We start from the raw sequence: 16,287 nt of genomic DNA on the forward strand, positions 1-16,287 counted from the left end.
AGTAGAATTTCACTGTGTAACTCGTTAAAACATTTCTTATTGTTCTCTTTGGTTTATGTTGTTAACATGGCGTTTGAATCCGAGACAATTTCTCTTGCCTTTCGTAGCTATCTATCAATGTGTTTTTCGACCAAGAGTATTTCCACACTTCACAAGTTTGTTAGGCATACACTGATTAACCAGGACATCATGACCACAGACCTACTATCGATATAAACCCGTTCACGCGACAGCAGCATCACCTGGCGGGGAATGACTGCTAGCCAGACACATGCAACGTGCATACACTACCACTGAGCGTGCTTTCCATGGGGGAGGTGCACGATCTGTCTGACTTTGACCGAGGGCAGATGGTGATGGCCCAGAGGTTCCTGCACGAGAATTTCGGAAACTGAACGGCTTGTCGGGCGTTCGAGGAGTGCTTCGGTGAGTGTCTTCAACAGATTGGAGATTAAATTAGACTAGATTAGATTAGTACTTGTTCCATAGATCATGAATACGACACTTCGTGATGATGTGGAACGTGTCAGGTTAATAAAAGGTGTCTATACAAGGTATTACATTACACAAAATTCTACATAGCACTTATATTTTTTGGGGTGGGGGTGGGGAAATTACCCAGTTACTATATCCAAAAATTCATCTAATGAGTAGAAGGAGTTGCCATTCAGAAATTATTTTAATTTCCTTTTAAATGCTATATGGCTATCTGTCACACTTTAGATGCTATTAGGTAGGTGACCAAAGGCTTTTGTGACAGCATAATGTACCCCCTTCTGAACCACAGTTAGATTTAACATTGAGTAGTGAAGATCATCCTTTCTCCTAGTGTTGTAGCCATATATACTGCTATTACTTTTGAATTCATTCGGATTGTTAATAACAAATTTCATAAGTGAATATATGTATTTGGAGACTACAGTGAAGATCCATAGCTCTTTAAATGTCTGCAGGATGATCTTGGATGAGCTCTAGCAATTATTCTGATTACACGCTTTTGTGCAATGAACACTCTTTTACTCAATGATGAGTTACCCCAGAATATGATGCCATACGAAAGCAGAGAATGAAAATAGGCGTGGTAAGCTAATTTACTGAGACGTATATCGCCAAAATTTGCAGTGACCCTAATAGAATAAGCAGCTGAACTCAAACGTTTCAACAGATCTTCAGTGTGTTTTTTCCAGTTCATCCCCTCATCAGTGCATACACCTAGAAATTTTGAATATTCTACCTTAGCCAGCGATTTCTGATCGAAGTCTATATTTATTAATGGTGTCATTCCATTTACTGTGTGGAACTGTATATACTGTGTTTTGTCAAAGTTTAATGAGAGCCTATTCGCAGAGAACCATTTAATGATTTTCTGAAAAACATCATTTACAATTTCATCAGTTAATTCTTGCCTGTTGGGTGTGATAACTATACCTGTAGCATCGGCAAAAAGTACCAGCTTTGTATCTTCGTGAATAATGGCAAGTTATTAATATATATTAAGAACAGCAGAGGACCCAAGACCGAACCTTGCGGCAACCCATTCTTCATTGTTCCCCAGTTCGAGAAATCACGTTTTTTGCATATTATGTGAACTGTTTATTTCAACTTTCTGCACTCTTCCAGTTAGGTATGATTTAAACCATTTGAGCACTGCCCCATTCATACCACAGTACTTGAGCTTATCTAGAAGTATTCCATGATTTAAAAAATCAAAAGCCTTTGAGAGAGCACAATAAATCCCAATGTGTGCCTTCCGGTCACTCAGAGCATTTAATATTTCATTAGTGAAAGTGTATATAGCACTTTCCGTTGAAAAACCTTTCTGGAAAGCAAAATGACATTTTGTTAAAACTTTATTTTTAGAAAGATGTGAAGCTACTGTACAATACACTACTTTTTCAAGAGTTTTGGTAAGGCAGTCAGAAGAGAGATTGGGAGGTAATTGTTGACATCAGACGTATCCCCTTTTTTATGCAGTGGCATACGTCACTCTGTCTGTGAGAATACCCTGCTTCAGAGAGCTGTTACATATGTGGCTAAGAATCCCACTTATCTCTTGGGAACAAGCTTTTATTATCCTGCTGGAAATGCCATCAATTCCATGTGAGCTCTAATTCTTGAGAGAGTTTATTATCTTCCTAATTTCAGAAGGAGAGGTGGGTGGAATTTCAATTGTATCAAATGGTGTGGGTAGGGCCTCTTCCATTAACTGCCTTGCTTCTTCGAATGAACATTTAGATGCTATTTTCTCTACAACATTTAAAAAATGATTATTCAAAATGTTTTCGACTTCGGGCTTGTTGTTTGTCAAGTTTCCATTCGCTTTGATGGTAATGCTGTCATCCTGTACTCTTGGTTGTCCTGTCTCCCTTGTAATAATATTCAAAATTGTTTTGATTTTGTTATCAGAGGTTTTAATCTCACACATGATGCACATGCTTCTGGACTTTTTAATAACCTTTCATAATGTAGCACAGTAGTTTTTATAATATTTGGCTGTTTCTGGGTCATTACTCTTTTTTGTTGTTAGATACAGTTCCCTTTTATGGTTACAAGGTATTTTTATTCCTTTAGTAAGCCAAGATTTTTTACATGGTTTCTTATAATTAGATTTGACTACTTTCTTCGGGAAACAGTTTTCAAATTCTCTCACAAGTGTATCATGATATAAGTTATATTTTAAATTAACGTCGAGTTCATTGTACACCTTATCCCAGTCTAACTGCTGAAGATTTTCCCTGAAATTTCTAATTGTTGAGTCATTAATTGAACGCACTACTTTGGAGGGTAGTTTTGAATTACTGAATGGAGCTATGTCATATACTGTAACTAGCTGAGCACCATGATCAGAAAGCCCATTCTCAACAGGAAAAGAATTTATGTTTTTAAACTTATCTTGGTCTATAAAAGTGTTACCTGCCAACACGTGGCGAGACCGAGGCGAAACCACGTCCACACGTCGTGAGGTTGGGCGGCCGCCGGACGTCGTAGGTTGGGCAGACTGGTGAAAGAAGACAGGCGCTCGAAATGTGGCGGGAGCAACATCGGGCTTCAATGCTGGGCCGAATACAAGTTTGCCCGAACACCCAGTGCGCCGAACACTCCTAACAATTGGCCTCAGCAGCAGACGACCCCCGTGCATGTACTGATGTTGACACCACGGCATCGGCAACTACGACTGAAATGGGCACGTGACCATCGGCACTGGACGTCGGACGTTGACACAGTGGCAGAGCGTTGCACGGTCTGATGAATCCCGATACCTTCTTCATCATGCCGATGAGAGGGCGGGAATCCGTCGTCTTCTGGGGGAACAGCTCCTTGACACCTGTACTGAAGGTCGGAGACAAGCTGGCGGCGACTCCACTGTGCTCTGGGGAACACTCACGTGGACATCCATAGGTCCAGTGGAGCTCGTGCAAGGCACCATGAGGACCAAGCAGTATCGTACACTGTTTGCAGGTCACGTTCACTCCTTCATGACGATCATGTTTCCCTGCGGCAGTGGCATTTTTCAGCATAATAATGTCCCACGACACGAGGCCAGGAGAGCGATGGAGTGGTCTGATGAACACAGTGGTGAAGTCTAGTTGATTTGCTGCCCCCCCCCCCCCACCCCCCAACTCGCCAGATCTGAACCCGATCGAACATATGTGGGATGTGATTGAACGTGGCGTCGGAGGTCAGCGTCCCCTCCTCGGAATTTACGGAAAGTAGGTGACTTGTGTGTGCAAAATGGCTCTGAGCACTATGGGACTCAACTGCTGCGGTCATAAGTCCCCTAGAACTTAGAACTAGTTAAACCTAACTAACCTAAGGACAGCACACAACACCCAGCCATCACGAGGCAGAGAAAATCCCTGACCCCGCCGGGAATCGAACCCGGGAACCCGGGCGTGGGAAGCGAGAACGCTACCGCACGACCACGAGATGCGGGCTTGTGTGTGCAGATGTGGTGCCAACTCCCTCCAGCGAACTACCGAGGCTTCGTTGCTTGCAAGCCATTACGCGTCGCCGCAGTTATCCGTGCCAAAGGTGGAAAACGCGGTTATTATGTAGGCGGTCATAACGTTCTGCCTGGTCAGTGTATCTGCTACAACGCGTGAGTGTAATTGCCTGTGCAACAATGAGACACGCTGTTGACGTAATTTGTCTAGAAGAAAAAGGCAGGAAGTAGCAAATGAAGTCTTATAAGACCATGCATCACTAATTTCAATTAGTTATAGGTTAAGATTAAAGTAGCGCTCTCAGTTCTTTTCACGTTTTTTCACACTGCATCATTCCCATTACGAGAGAGACGTGATGTGGCGGTGATACATGTAAAATATTGTTGATGTTTATTTTTTCCCGTACTAGTCCGTGACCTGCAGGCAGTGCGATTTTTATAAGCGACTGGTGTTGTGAACAGGCAATTTGTACATCAGGAAATTCGCTTTAAGAAGTGTTATAAGCGACTATTACTAAAGACAGTTCTTAATAAGAACAGTGAAAAGGGTGCATTACAGAAATCGAATTTTCTCTGAAATGCCGTTTTCTTTAATGGACTGCAACGTTAGTATCAATATTAAACACGTAGTAAAGTTGACTAACTTGAATGCTTTAGACAGGGACTACTGGTTGGAAACGAGTATTTTTTTTAACAAGTAATTTACACTTTGTAATAGGTAGTTCAGCTCATAGCAAAAGATAAAGGTAACGGTTGCAAGCCTCGAAGAACCCATTAGTATATAATATGTTTACAGAGCTGAGTTATTGGTTCCAAATAATCTGGCCCAAGCACGCGTTGTTTGTGACATGGGTGTAACGATGCTCCACAAGTGCTCTACATACTGTACTCGGCGAAGAGTACACTTCACGGGAAAGCTGATGGATACTGTTTAATCGCTTTGTTTGCTTTTCGCTGCTTATTCATCCGGGTTTCCGGAAAATGCATGCAGCCGCATCGTACAATAAATGAATGTAAGCAAATTCGAGTAACGAGTAATATATCATCTTCAACAACCAGTCAGGAACAGTAAATAGTGATAAATTCTATTATGGACGTGTTACAGACGATCGTGGATTGTTTTTCAAGTGAGCGCCATTAACGTTAATGAGGGAGACAGCTGTTTATTGTGAAAAGTGTCTGGAAAGACGCGCTTCGCACGTATCAATTATTCAGGATCTCGTTCGGCCTGAAAGTCATGCAGGGGTTGGACAAATATGTGGAAACACAAAAAACAAATCGCGTTGCCATACCTAATACAGCGGAGAAAACCTGTTTGCTTTCGAAACAGCTTCCAGTCGTCTAGGACTGGATAAACGTAAGTCTTGTATGGTTTTGAAGAGGGCCGTGCGCCTGCCCTTCTCCCTACAAAATGGTCGCAGGTTGAGGTCACGACGGTGGAGGAGGGCGGCCTCTCGACAGCAGACCTCAGGGCCTCAGCGATGTTGAGGTCTGGTGGCAGCGGTGGCCAGGGGGGCGCGGCAGTTCGTCCTCGTGCCCACTAATGGCAGGCAGGTTTTGTGGCTTCGGCACAGCGTTTCCCTGTTACGGCCATTTCGATAACTGAAGTGTGGGTTTGGAATTGCAGCCCGCCCTGCACTTCCGAGCTTACGGAGCTCCCTTGGTGTTGTTTTACTCAGGGGATGCGAGAGTGAGACATTCCGTCCTGCAGTGACTTTTGCAATTCTCTTCAAAGACCGTCTTTTACGATCACTCAGCAAACACCTTCTTCCATGTTGTTACTTAGGGGATGATGTTTTTACACTTTCCCAGTTGTTGTTGTTGTGGTCTTCAGTCCTGAGACTGGTTTGATGCAGCTCTCCATGCTACTCTATCCTGTGCAAGCTTCTTCATCTCCCAGTATCTACTGCAACCTACATCCTTCTGAATCTGCTTAGTGTATTCATCTCTTGGTCTCCCTCTACGATTTTTACCCTCCACACTACCCTCCAATGCTAAATTTGTGATCCCTTGATGCCTCAAAACATGTCCTACCAACCTATCCCTTCTTCTAGTCAAGTTGTGCCACAAACTTCTCTTTTCCCCAATCCTATTCAATACCTCCTCATTAGTTACGTGATCTACCCACCTTATCTTCAGCATTCTTCTGTAGCACCACATTTCGAAAGCTTCTATTCTCTTCTTGTCCAAACTAGTTATCGTCCATGTTTCACTTCCATACATGGCTACACTCCATACAAATACTTTCAGAAACGACTTCCTGACACCTAAATCTATGCTCGATGTTAACAAATTCCTCTTCTTGAGAAACGCTTTCCTTCCCATTGCCAGTCTACATTTTATATCCTCTCTACTTCGACCATCATCGGTTATTTTACTCCCTAAATAGCAAAACTCCTTTACTACTTTAAGTGTCTCATTTCCTAATCTAATTCCCTCAGCATCACCCGACTTAATTTGACTACATTCCATTATCCTCGTTTTGCTTTTGTTGATGTTCATCTTATATCCTCCTTTCAAGACACTGTCCATTCCGTTCAACTGCTCTTCCAAGTCCTTTGCTGTCTCTGACAGAATTACAATGTCATCGGCGAACCTCAAAGTTTTTACTTCTTCTCCATGAATTTTAATACCTACTCCAAATTTTTCTTTTGTTTCCTTTACTGCTTGCTCAATATACAGATTGAATAACATCGGGGAGAGGCTACAACCCTGTCTTACTCCTTTCCCAACCACTGCTTCCCTTTCATGTCCCTCGACTCTTATAACTGCCATCTGGTTTCTGTACAAACTGTAAATAGCCTTTCGCTCCCTGTATTTTACCCCTGCCACCTTCAGAATTTGAAAGAGGGTATTCCAGTTAACATTGTCAAAAGCTTTCTCTAAGTCTACAAATGCTAGAAACGTAGATTTGCCTTTTCTTAATCTTTCTTCTAAGATAAGTCGTAAGGTCAGTATTGCCTCACGTGTTCCAACATTTCTACGGAATCCAAACTGATCTTCCCCGAGGTCGGCTTCTACCAGTTTTTCCATTCGTCTGTAAAGAATTCGCGTAAGTATTTTGCAGCTGTGACTTATTAAACTGATAGTTCGGTAATTTTCACATCTGTCAACACCTGCTTTCTTTGGGATTGGAATTATTATATTCTTCTTGAAGTCTGAGGGTATTTCGCCTGTCTCATACATCGTGCTCACCAGATGGTAGAGTTTTTTCATGACTGGCTCTCCCGAGGCCATCAGTAGTTCAAATGGAATGTTGTCTACTCCCGGGGCCTTGTTTCGACTCAGGTCTTTCAGTGCTCTGTCAAACTCTTCACGCAGTATCTTATCTCCCATTTCGTCTTCATCTACATCCTCTTCCATTTCCATAATATTGTCCTCAAGTACATCGCCCTTGTATAAACCCTCTATATACTCCTTCCACCTTTCTGCCTTCCCTTCTTTGCTTAGAACTGGGTTGCCATCTGAGCTCTTGATATTCATACAAGTGGTTCTCTTCTCTCCAAAGGTCTCTTTAATTTTCCTGTAGGCAGTATCTATCTTACCCCTAGTGAGACAAGCCTCTACATCTTTACATTTGTCCTCTAGCCATCCCTGCTTAGCCATTTTGCACTTCCTGTCGATATCATTTTTGAGACGTTTGTATTCCTTTTTGCCTGCTTCATTTACTGCATTTTTATATTTTCTCCTTTCATCAATTAAATTCAATATTTCTTCTGTTACCCAAGGATTTCTATTAGCCCTCGTCTTTTTACCTACTTGATCCTCTGCTGCCTTCACTACTTCATCCCTCAGAGCTACCCATTCTTCTTCTACTGTATTTCTTTCCCCCATTCCTGTCAATTGTCCCCTTATGCTCTCCCTGAAACTCTCTGCAACCTCTGGTTCTTTCAGTTTATCCAGGTCCCATCTCCTTAAATTCCCACCTTTTTGCAGTTTCTTCAGTTTCAATCTGCAGTTCATAACCAATAGATTGTGGTCAGAATCCACATCTGCCCCAGGAAATGTCTTACAATTTAAAACCTGGTTCCTAAATCGCTGTCTTACCATTATATAATCTATCTGATACCTTTTAGTATCTCCAGGATTCTTCCAGGTATACAACCTTCTTTTATGATTCTTGAACCAAGTGTTGGCTATGATTAAGTTATGCTCTGTGCAAAATTCTACAAGGCGGCTTCCTCTTTCATTCCTTCCCCCCAATCCATATTCACCTACTATGTTTCCTTCTCTCCCTTTTCCTACTGACGAATTCCAGTCACCCATGACTATTAAATTTTCGTCTCCCTTCACTACCTGAATAATTTCTTTTATCTCGTCATACATTTCATCTATTTCTTCATCATCTGCAGAGGTAGTTGGCATATAAACTTGTACTACTGTAGTAGGCATGGGTTTTGTGTCTATCTTGGCCACCATAATGCGTTCACTATGCTGTTTGTAGTAGCTAACCCGCACTCCTATTTTTTTATTCATTATTAAACCTACTCCTGCATTACCCCTATTTGATTTTGTATTTATAACCCTGTAATCACCTGACCAAAAGTCTTGTTCCTCCTGCCACCGAACTTCACTAATTCCCACTATATCTAACTTTAACCTATCCATTTCCCTTTTTAAATTTTCTAACCTACCTGCCCGATTAAGGGATCTGACATTCCACGCTCCGATCCGTAGAACGCCAGTTTTCTTTCTCCTGATAACGACGTCCTCCTGAGTAGTCCCCGCCCGGAGATCCGAATGGGGAACTATTTTACCTCCGGAATATTTTACCCAAGAGGACGCCATCATCATTTAATCATACAGTAGAGCTGCATGTCCTCGGGAAAAATTACGGCCGTAGTTTCCCCTTGCTTTCAGCCGTTCGCAGTACCAGCACAGCAAGGCCGTTTTGGTTAATGTTACAAGGCCAGATCAGTCAATCATCCAGACTGTTGCCCCTGCAACTACTGAAAAGGCTGCTGCCCCTCTTCAGGAACCACATGTTTGTCTGGCCTCTCAACAGATACCCCTCCGTTGTGGTTGCACCTACGGTACGGCCATCTGTATCGCTGAGGCACGCAAGCCTCCCCACCAACGGCAAGGTCCATGGTTCATGGGGGGACTTTCCCAGCATGCGGTATAAATCTTCCATACTGAGCCTCTTGTATCACTAAACACCTTCGGCTGCCTGGTAACGGAAGTCGCCACCAAACGAGCACCAGTAAGTTGCCCGTGTTTGAATTCACTCAGCTGCGACATGGTGCGCTCACAACTACACAGAAGACGGCTGACACGTGAAACACACTGAGGACCCTGCACAGTCGCCGCTCGTGCTCCAGTAGAACGGCGAAACCTGTGGGCTCGGCTAGCATCTGCATTTATGTTCAAGCATGCATATCTCGAGGTGTTCCCATATTTTTGTTCAAATACTGTAATTTAACCATTGGATCCTTACCTCAAAACTTTCAGTTTACAATCTGTCTTCTGCATAATTTACACACTATAAAGATTTATAATCCTATGTAACGTAAATTTATGCTTCTGCGGTTCTGCCTTTCGCGAGTGTTATGGTGAAACTTGGCTTAAAAACCAGTGGCAACGTAAAGCTTTACTGCAACAAATGAATGACAAAGTAGACTGAATTTCATTACAGTTAGAAAACTGGTAGATAAAAATATAAAAAGGATTAAGAAGACACATGAAAACAAAACTCTCCTCCAAATTGATGAAGAATTTGCTAAAAACAACACAAGGAGCTTTTACAGAACTTTCAAACAAAGGTTATCAAGATACAAAGCATCCACCCTCCAGTTTCGAGATGTAAATGGGACCATAGCTCACAACAACACGGAAAACTACAAAATACTAGCAGGCTACTTTGTGAAACTCTTGAATTGTGAACCCATCCTTGAAAAATTTGAATCCATCCCAAACAACCGTGAGAAGCCGGATTCAGAACCACCGACGACTGAAGAACTACAGAAGGTCATTTCAGAACTTAAAAACAACAAGGCGTCCGGAGAAAATCAAATAGTGGCCGAACTATGGAAAAAGGCTGACAAAAATGCAGCTACATCCCTTCAGTGTGTTTTCGATCAAATCTGGAAAGAAGAAGAGATCCCCGCAGAATGGAGAACAGCTGTCATCCACCCTACCCTCGAGAAAGGTTTGAAGACAGACCCCAACAATTACAGAGGAATATCACTGCTGGATATGACGTACAAGATTGTTTCTAAAGTCCTTCTGAACAGGGCAGAGCCGCAACTGGGCCCGCAAATCGGGGAATACCAGGGAGGTTTCAGAGAGGGTGGATCATGCTCGGAACAAATACTAAACCTCAAAAACATTATGGCATACCAAAAAATCAAGGGCAAAGACATACGTAATCTCCTTCATTGATTTCAAAAAAGCATATGATTCGATTGATAGAGAATCTCTGTTATCAGTCCTGGAAGAAATGGGTTTGGATAAGAAAACAACTAATATTATAAAAGCGAACCTTACAAATACATTTTCGAAAGTTAACTTTATGGGCGAACTATCGGAACCCTTTGAAATAAAAACAGGAGTGCGACAGGGCGATGGGCTCTCACCGTTGCTGTTCAATTGTGCGCTTGAGAAAGTAGTCAGAGAATGGAACACAAATACAGAGCTATTACAAATGATTGAAGCGATTTCATAAATTCACTGCAGCTCCATTCATTGACATATGGTCACGACACACTACAGATACGTAGAAAAACTCATAAAGTTTTGTTCGGCTGAAGCCGCACTTCAGGTTTCTGCCGTCAGAGCGCTCGAGAGCGCAGTGAGACAAAATGGCGACAGGAGCCGAGAAAGCGTATGTCGTGCTTGAAATGCACTCACATCAGTCAGTCATAACAGTGCAACGACACTTCAGGACGAAGTTCAACAAAGATCTACCAACTGCTAACTCCATTCGGCGATGGAAGCGCAGTTTAAAGCTCCTGGATGCAGTGAGCGAAGAAACGGTTGAACGCGTGCGGGCAAGTTTCACGCGTAGCCCACGGAAAATTGGCTCTTGCCACAACTGGAGACCGACAGCGCCGACTTCATCTTTCAACGGGATGGTGCTCCACCGCACTTCCATCATGATGTTCGGCATTTCTTAAACAGGAGATTGGAAAACCGATGGATCGGTCGTGGTGGAGATCATGATCACCAATTCATGTCATGGCCTCCACGCTCTCCCGACTTAACCCCATGCGATTTCTTTCTGTGGGGTTATGTGAAAGATTCAGTGTTTAAACCTCCTCTACCAAGAAACGTGCCAGAACTGCGAGCTCGCATCGACGATGCTTTCGAACTCATTGATGGGGACATGCTGCGCCAAGTGTGGGAGGAACTTGATTATCGGCTTGACGTCTGCCGAATCACTAAAGGGGCACATATCGAACATTTGTGAATGCCAAAAAAAACTTTTTGAGTTTTTGTATGTGTGTGCAAAGCATTGTGAAAATATCTCAAACAATACAGTTATTATAAAACTGTGAAATCGCTTCAATCATTTGTAATAACCCTGTATTAAGAGTGGTATAAGACTGGGTTGCAAAATGAAGAACCTTAAAGTAAATTGCATTGCTTTTGCAGATGATATGGCCCTGTTTGCTGAAACAATGGAAGAAGCACGGGAGCAAATCCTTGAACTAAAGAAACAAGCAGCTAAAATTGGTCTTCACATCTCCTTTGAAAAAACTAAGATATTGACAAACATCAAGAACTCATGTAAATACCTCAAAGTTCAAGAACAGAAGATTGAAATAGTAAAAGAATTCAAATATCTCGGAGAATGTATTAGTTGGAATGCTGGGGAAAGCAAAGCAATGGAATCCAGAAAAAATAAACTTGAATTGGCCTTCCAACTAACAAAAAATTCATATAACAAAAAATCCCTTTCATGGGGGTCCAAAATTACACATTACAAGACAGTGATTAAGCCAGAAGCACTGTATGCAGCAGAAACACTTAACATGAATTTCAAAGGCCAAATGGAGAAACTTGAGGTAAAGGAAAGAAAAATTTTAAGAAAAATCATTGGGCCAAAATTTCAAGACAATAAGATTATATACATCAAAAATGAAACTCTCTACAAGAAAATTGAAAAACTTTCAGATTCTATGAGAAAAAGGAGAATAAATTTTTATGGTCATCTTCTCAGAATGAATTCCAACAGATTAACTAAACAAATCTTTGACTTCTTCCGTAACCAATAAACGAAGCCCAACTGGTTTAAAGAAACTGAGAAAGACCTAGTGGAATTCAATATTTCAGAAAATTCACTTATTGATCGAACTGCTAAATTAATTACTAAAGATGAAAACATAAGGTTCCAAGACAAATCCACACAAAAGTCCAAATCCTTCATCTCGGAAGAAGAGAGGAGAAGAAGATCAGAAAGAATGAAGAAATATTGGGCCCTAAGAAAAGAACAACGCACAAAGAAATGATTGATCCAGCGTACCCAAAAGAGGGTGAAACGAAAGAAGAAAGAATGACAATGGCCTGGGTTGACCGTTTATCTGCCTTACCGTTGACTGAAAAAAAAACCCTCATCGATGTTATTGGAAATGCCCTTTCGATCATCGACTTTTGGATGTTGCAGCTTTTGTTACTTTTACGGTTTGCAAATGGAAATCGGAGAATTTCTATCCAGTTCTCCTATGGTTAAATATGACACAAAGCAATGATATAGCAGTACCGGCTTAAAATTCATGCTATTAGGGCATGGGCTGTGATTGAGTCTGCCTCATTTTGTAATTTTCTTACTCGCTCGGATTTCTGTGATTTCGAACTCTCTCGGTTTTTTTCTTATTTTTACCATGTGATAAAACTACACGTCGCGTGGCGGGTAAACAGGCATGTAACTTGGTAGTGTAGCTTAGACGGAACAAATTGACTGTGTTCGCCGATAAAAGCTGTATCATAGAACCTGATGTCTACCTGGCCTCTCTGTAAATCCTCTACCACCAGGAGATTGCTATCGTAGATCGAAGGGTACAGAAAACGGCACAAATATATACGGTAAGAACCAAGAACACCGGCTCAGCTCGCAATATTACAATTTTTGTGTCAATCATTTTCGCTACTCCAAACATAACATCTTCAGAATTCATGTCACTTGGGAACAAGCATATAATTCACAGGTTCAGCTCACCGCACTGTCGACAACTGAATTAAGTACTAATTGACTTAAAAACTATAAACTGACTTGTCCCATGCCATTATGATATATCGCACGGGTTAATTAGCTTATCACATTTGCGAAGACAGACGTATAAAAATCGTTCACGATTGTTCATTTGCATAACGTTTTTGTTAGAACTGTGGATTTAGTCATTTATGAAACGCTGTTTTCTTGTACAATATGTTCGAGATGGAAGGATTTTCAGCGTTGTATCAAGCTCGAAAACAATACGAGGTTATGCATTCTGTGGGAAATATGCGCTGCCCCTGTGCAGCTATCAAGGGCAAGAATTATTCAGCGTTGGAATTACTTCACGGAGCGATCAGATATATGCCTAGCTGTTGGTGGAGATTATATTCTGAAATAGTGAAAAAGCTAATCGTTATTGAATAATAATTTTCTGCGGCCTTTTTACTGAACGTGTCTTGTAGCATAACCGTACACTTACAATACAGTTTTGCGAATCTTGGTACCACAGGTGTTGGAATACGGCGGCCACTTAATACGACACTCATTGCTGACTCAGCCGGCATAAAGCATATTGCCATATCTCAAAGGTTCTGCTTTAACAAGTTCATCGTTGTACGAATAACGTGTTGTTACGGACTTTCAGATCCGGTATTGTCAAGGATTTAGATGTTTAACGGTTCATTGTACAACTGTACTTTACTACACCGACGATCAAGAAATGATTCGTTGCGAACAGTATCGGTGATAGCAGAAGCTCACGAGGTTAGCACTCACCAGCGTAGGTGTAGCAACAGCAGAGGGCTGCCAGCGCTTTCCTGAGAGGCAGTTCTGCCAACAGTGAGCGCAGAGACTGGCTGTTACATGAAGCGATGCTCTAGGGGTGGGGGAGGGGGGGGAGGGAAGGGGAGTAATGGCCTGAGGAAAGTCCGTGGAAGGGGGGGAGGGGCGGCCACCAGAGCACTAAACGGTGTTCAGGGTCGACCTCATACGCTCCCATAAAAAGCGACGCACTATCTCCTCTGATAAGCGGCGTAGCCTGCAAAAACAACTTGTTCGAATGAAATGAGACAGCAGTAAACTGTAGTCCCTGTGTTTGCAAAGAGCAGGATTTGGTCCCTTGTCATGTGATGTAACATCTACCTTACATGTTTTCGGAAATTCGTGTTTGGATAACGCTTTTCAGTCCAGTGACAGAGCAGTCCTTATAGCAACGTTCCAGCGAGTTTCCTGCTCGTTATCTTATCAACAAATCTTTTGGTTTCATGCGAAAGTGCAATGATTTTTCCTAAACGAATACATTTTCTGAGAAACGGCCATCACAGCAAGCTTTGTGCGCTTAAGACACAGCGTACGTCCATGTCTCACCTGGAAGAATCCCATTTTGAAATGATACCTCGATAACGTCACTGCGACACGGGTATTCATATTACTTCGTTCGTTAGACCGAGGGGGGTTCTACAACAACAGTTTCCTAAACTGCTGAACAAAATTGAATCCTGGTGGGTTTGGTGGCTGCTGAAAAATCGAAGTGTGTACTGTGTCGAAGGAAGCATGGACATCGGGGAGGGAGGCGCGTGGAGCGTGGGAGGAGGGCGACAGGTGCGTCTACCTACCGCTCCCCCCTCCCCTGCCCCCTCACCCTCTGAATTGCGGATTACAGAGTTATTGTTCATTACAGAATTCTCAAACACTCAACTGTCTGGGACGAAATAAGCTTTTTTGTGTTACCTATGAAATTTAGTTCTTGTGGGATAACACATCTCGTAGCTGAGCAACTTAAATGCAGGATGTCCTAGGGGCAATGGGCAGTATTCAGAACTATGACAGGAACTATCATTCGAGGCAAAAATATGTAGTAAACATGAGCTCTAAAATGCGTACCTTGAGAGATATCAGCACTTCCTCATCTTTGAAGTTGTGAAACAAATGTCTTCTGCTGCAAGTCCTTTGCATTCCATATTTTGAAAAGGCGTAGTTTGAACTAAAAGGAAAGGTCCAGTAAACATGGACTCTAAGATGCATATCTTAATGGGTATGGGTGCTTGGTACTTGTTCACCTTCGCCACTGTGAAACACATCTCTCCTACAGAACTAGTGCTCATAGTTCTTAAGGGATACATTTTAGGGCCTACGTGCGCTAGACTGTATTTCTTGTTTCGTTCATACTCCCTCCTCCGAAAATACGGAAAGCAAAGATTTGCAGTAGAAGACTTTTGTTTCATAGTGTCGAAGGTGAAGAAGAGCTCACGGCTCTTAAGGTGTTGATTTTAGAGGCCATGTGTGCTGGACTTCTTGCTTCGATTAATCGTTCCTGTGATATCCACTAATATTTACCATTCTTTCTTTCACACATGTATTTAAAAACGGCAGCTTCTGCATCTACATCTACACCTACATGGATACTCTGCAAATCATATTTAAGTGCCTGGCAGAGGGTTCATAGAACCACCTTCACAATTCTCTACTATTCCAAACTGGTACAGCGCGCGGAAAGAACACCTATATCTTTCCGTACGAGCTCCGATTTCCCTTACTTAATCATGGTGATCGTCTCCTGTCTCTCTTCATCTTCTGGATCAGTCTTTATGGATGCCCATGAAAGAAAGCATAAGAATGTCAGGTGCACTTAACCTCCGAAGCGATCGTGACATCAGATATGACTTTTGCTCTCCTCTGCCTGCAGAAAATCTACTACCCTCGATTCCTGATGTATAAAATAAGCTACACTACTGGCCATTAAAATTGCTACACCAAGAAGAAATGCAGATGATAAACGGGTATTCATTGGACAAATATATTGTACTAGAATCTACATGTGATTACATTTTCACGCAATTTGGGTGCATAGATCCTGAGAAATTAGTATCCAGAACAACCACCTCACACCGTAATAACGGCCTTGATACGCCTGGGCATTGAGTCAAACAGAGCTTGGATGGCGTGTACAAGTACAGCTGCCCATGCAGCTTCAACACGATACCACGGTTCATCAAGAATAGTGACTGGCGTATTGTGACGAGCCAGTTGCTCGGCCACCATTGACCAGACGTTTTCAGTTGGTGAGAGATCTGGAGAATGTGCTAGCCAGGGTAGCAGTCGAACATTTTCTGTATCCAGAAAGGCCCGTACAGGACCGGCAACATGCGGTCGTGCATTATCCTGCTGAAATGTAGGGTTTTGCAGGGAT

General features: G+C 42.4%; 1 protein-coding gene across 1 annotated transcript in view; it reads right to left on the reverse strand.

Annotated features, from left to right (window-relative positions):
- The window catches only part of LOC126188104 (cytochrome P450 9e2-like), a 75,419-nt gene extending 61,483 nt beyond the window's left edge, over positions 1-13,936 (reverse strand). The window contains exon 1 of the mRNA XM_049929570.1: positions 13,875-13,936. The gene's annotated coding sequence lies outside the window, so the exon portion shown is untranslated. The remainder of the gene's footprint in view (positions 1-13,874) is intronic.
- Positions 13,937-16,287: the final 2,351 nt, after the last annotated feature.

This window comes from Schistocerca cancellata, chromosome 5, assembly GCF_023864275.1.
Source record: "Schistocerca cancellata isolate TAMUIC-IGC-003103 chromosome 5, iqSchCanc2.1, whole genome shotgun sequence".
NCBI lineage: Eukaryota > Metazoa > Arthropoda > Insecta > Orthoptera > Acrididae > Schistocerca > Schistocerca cancellata.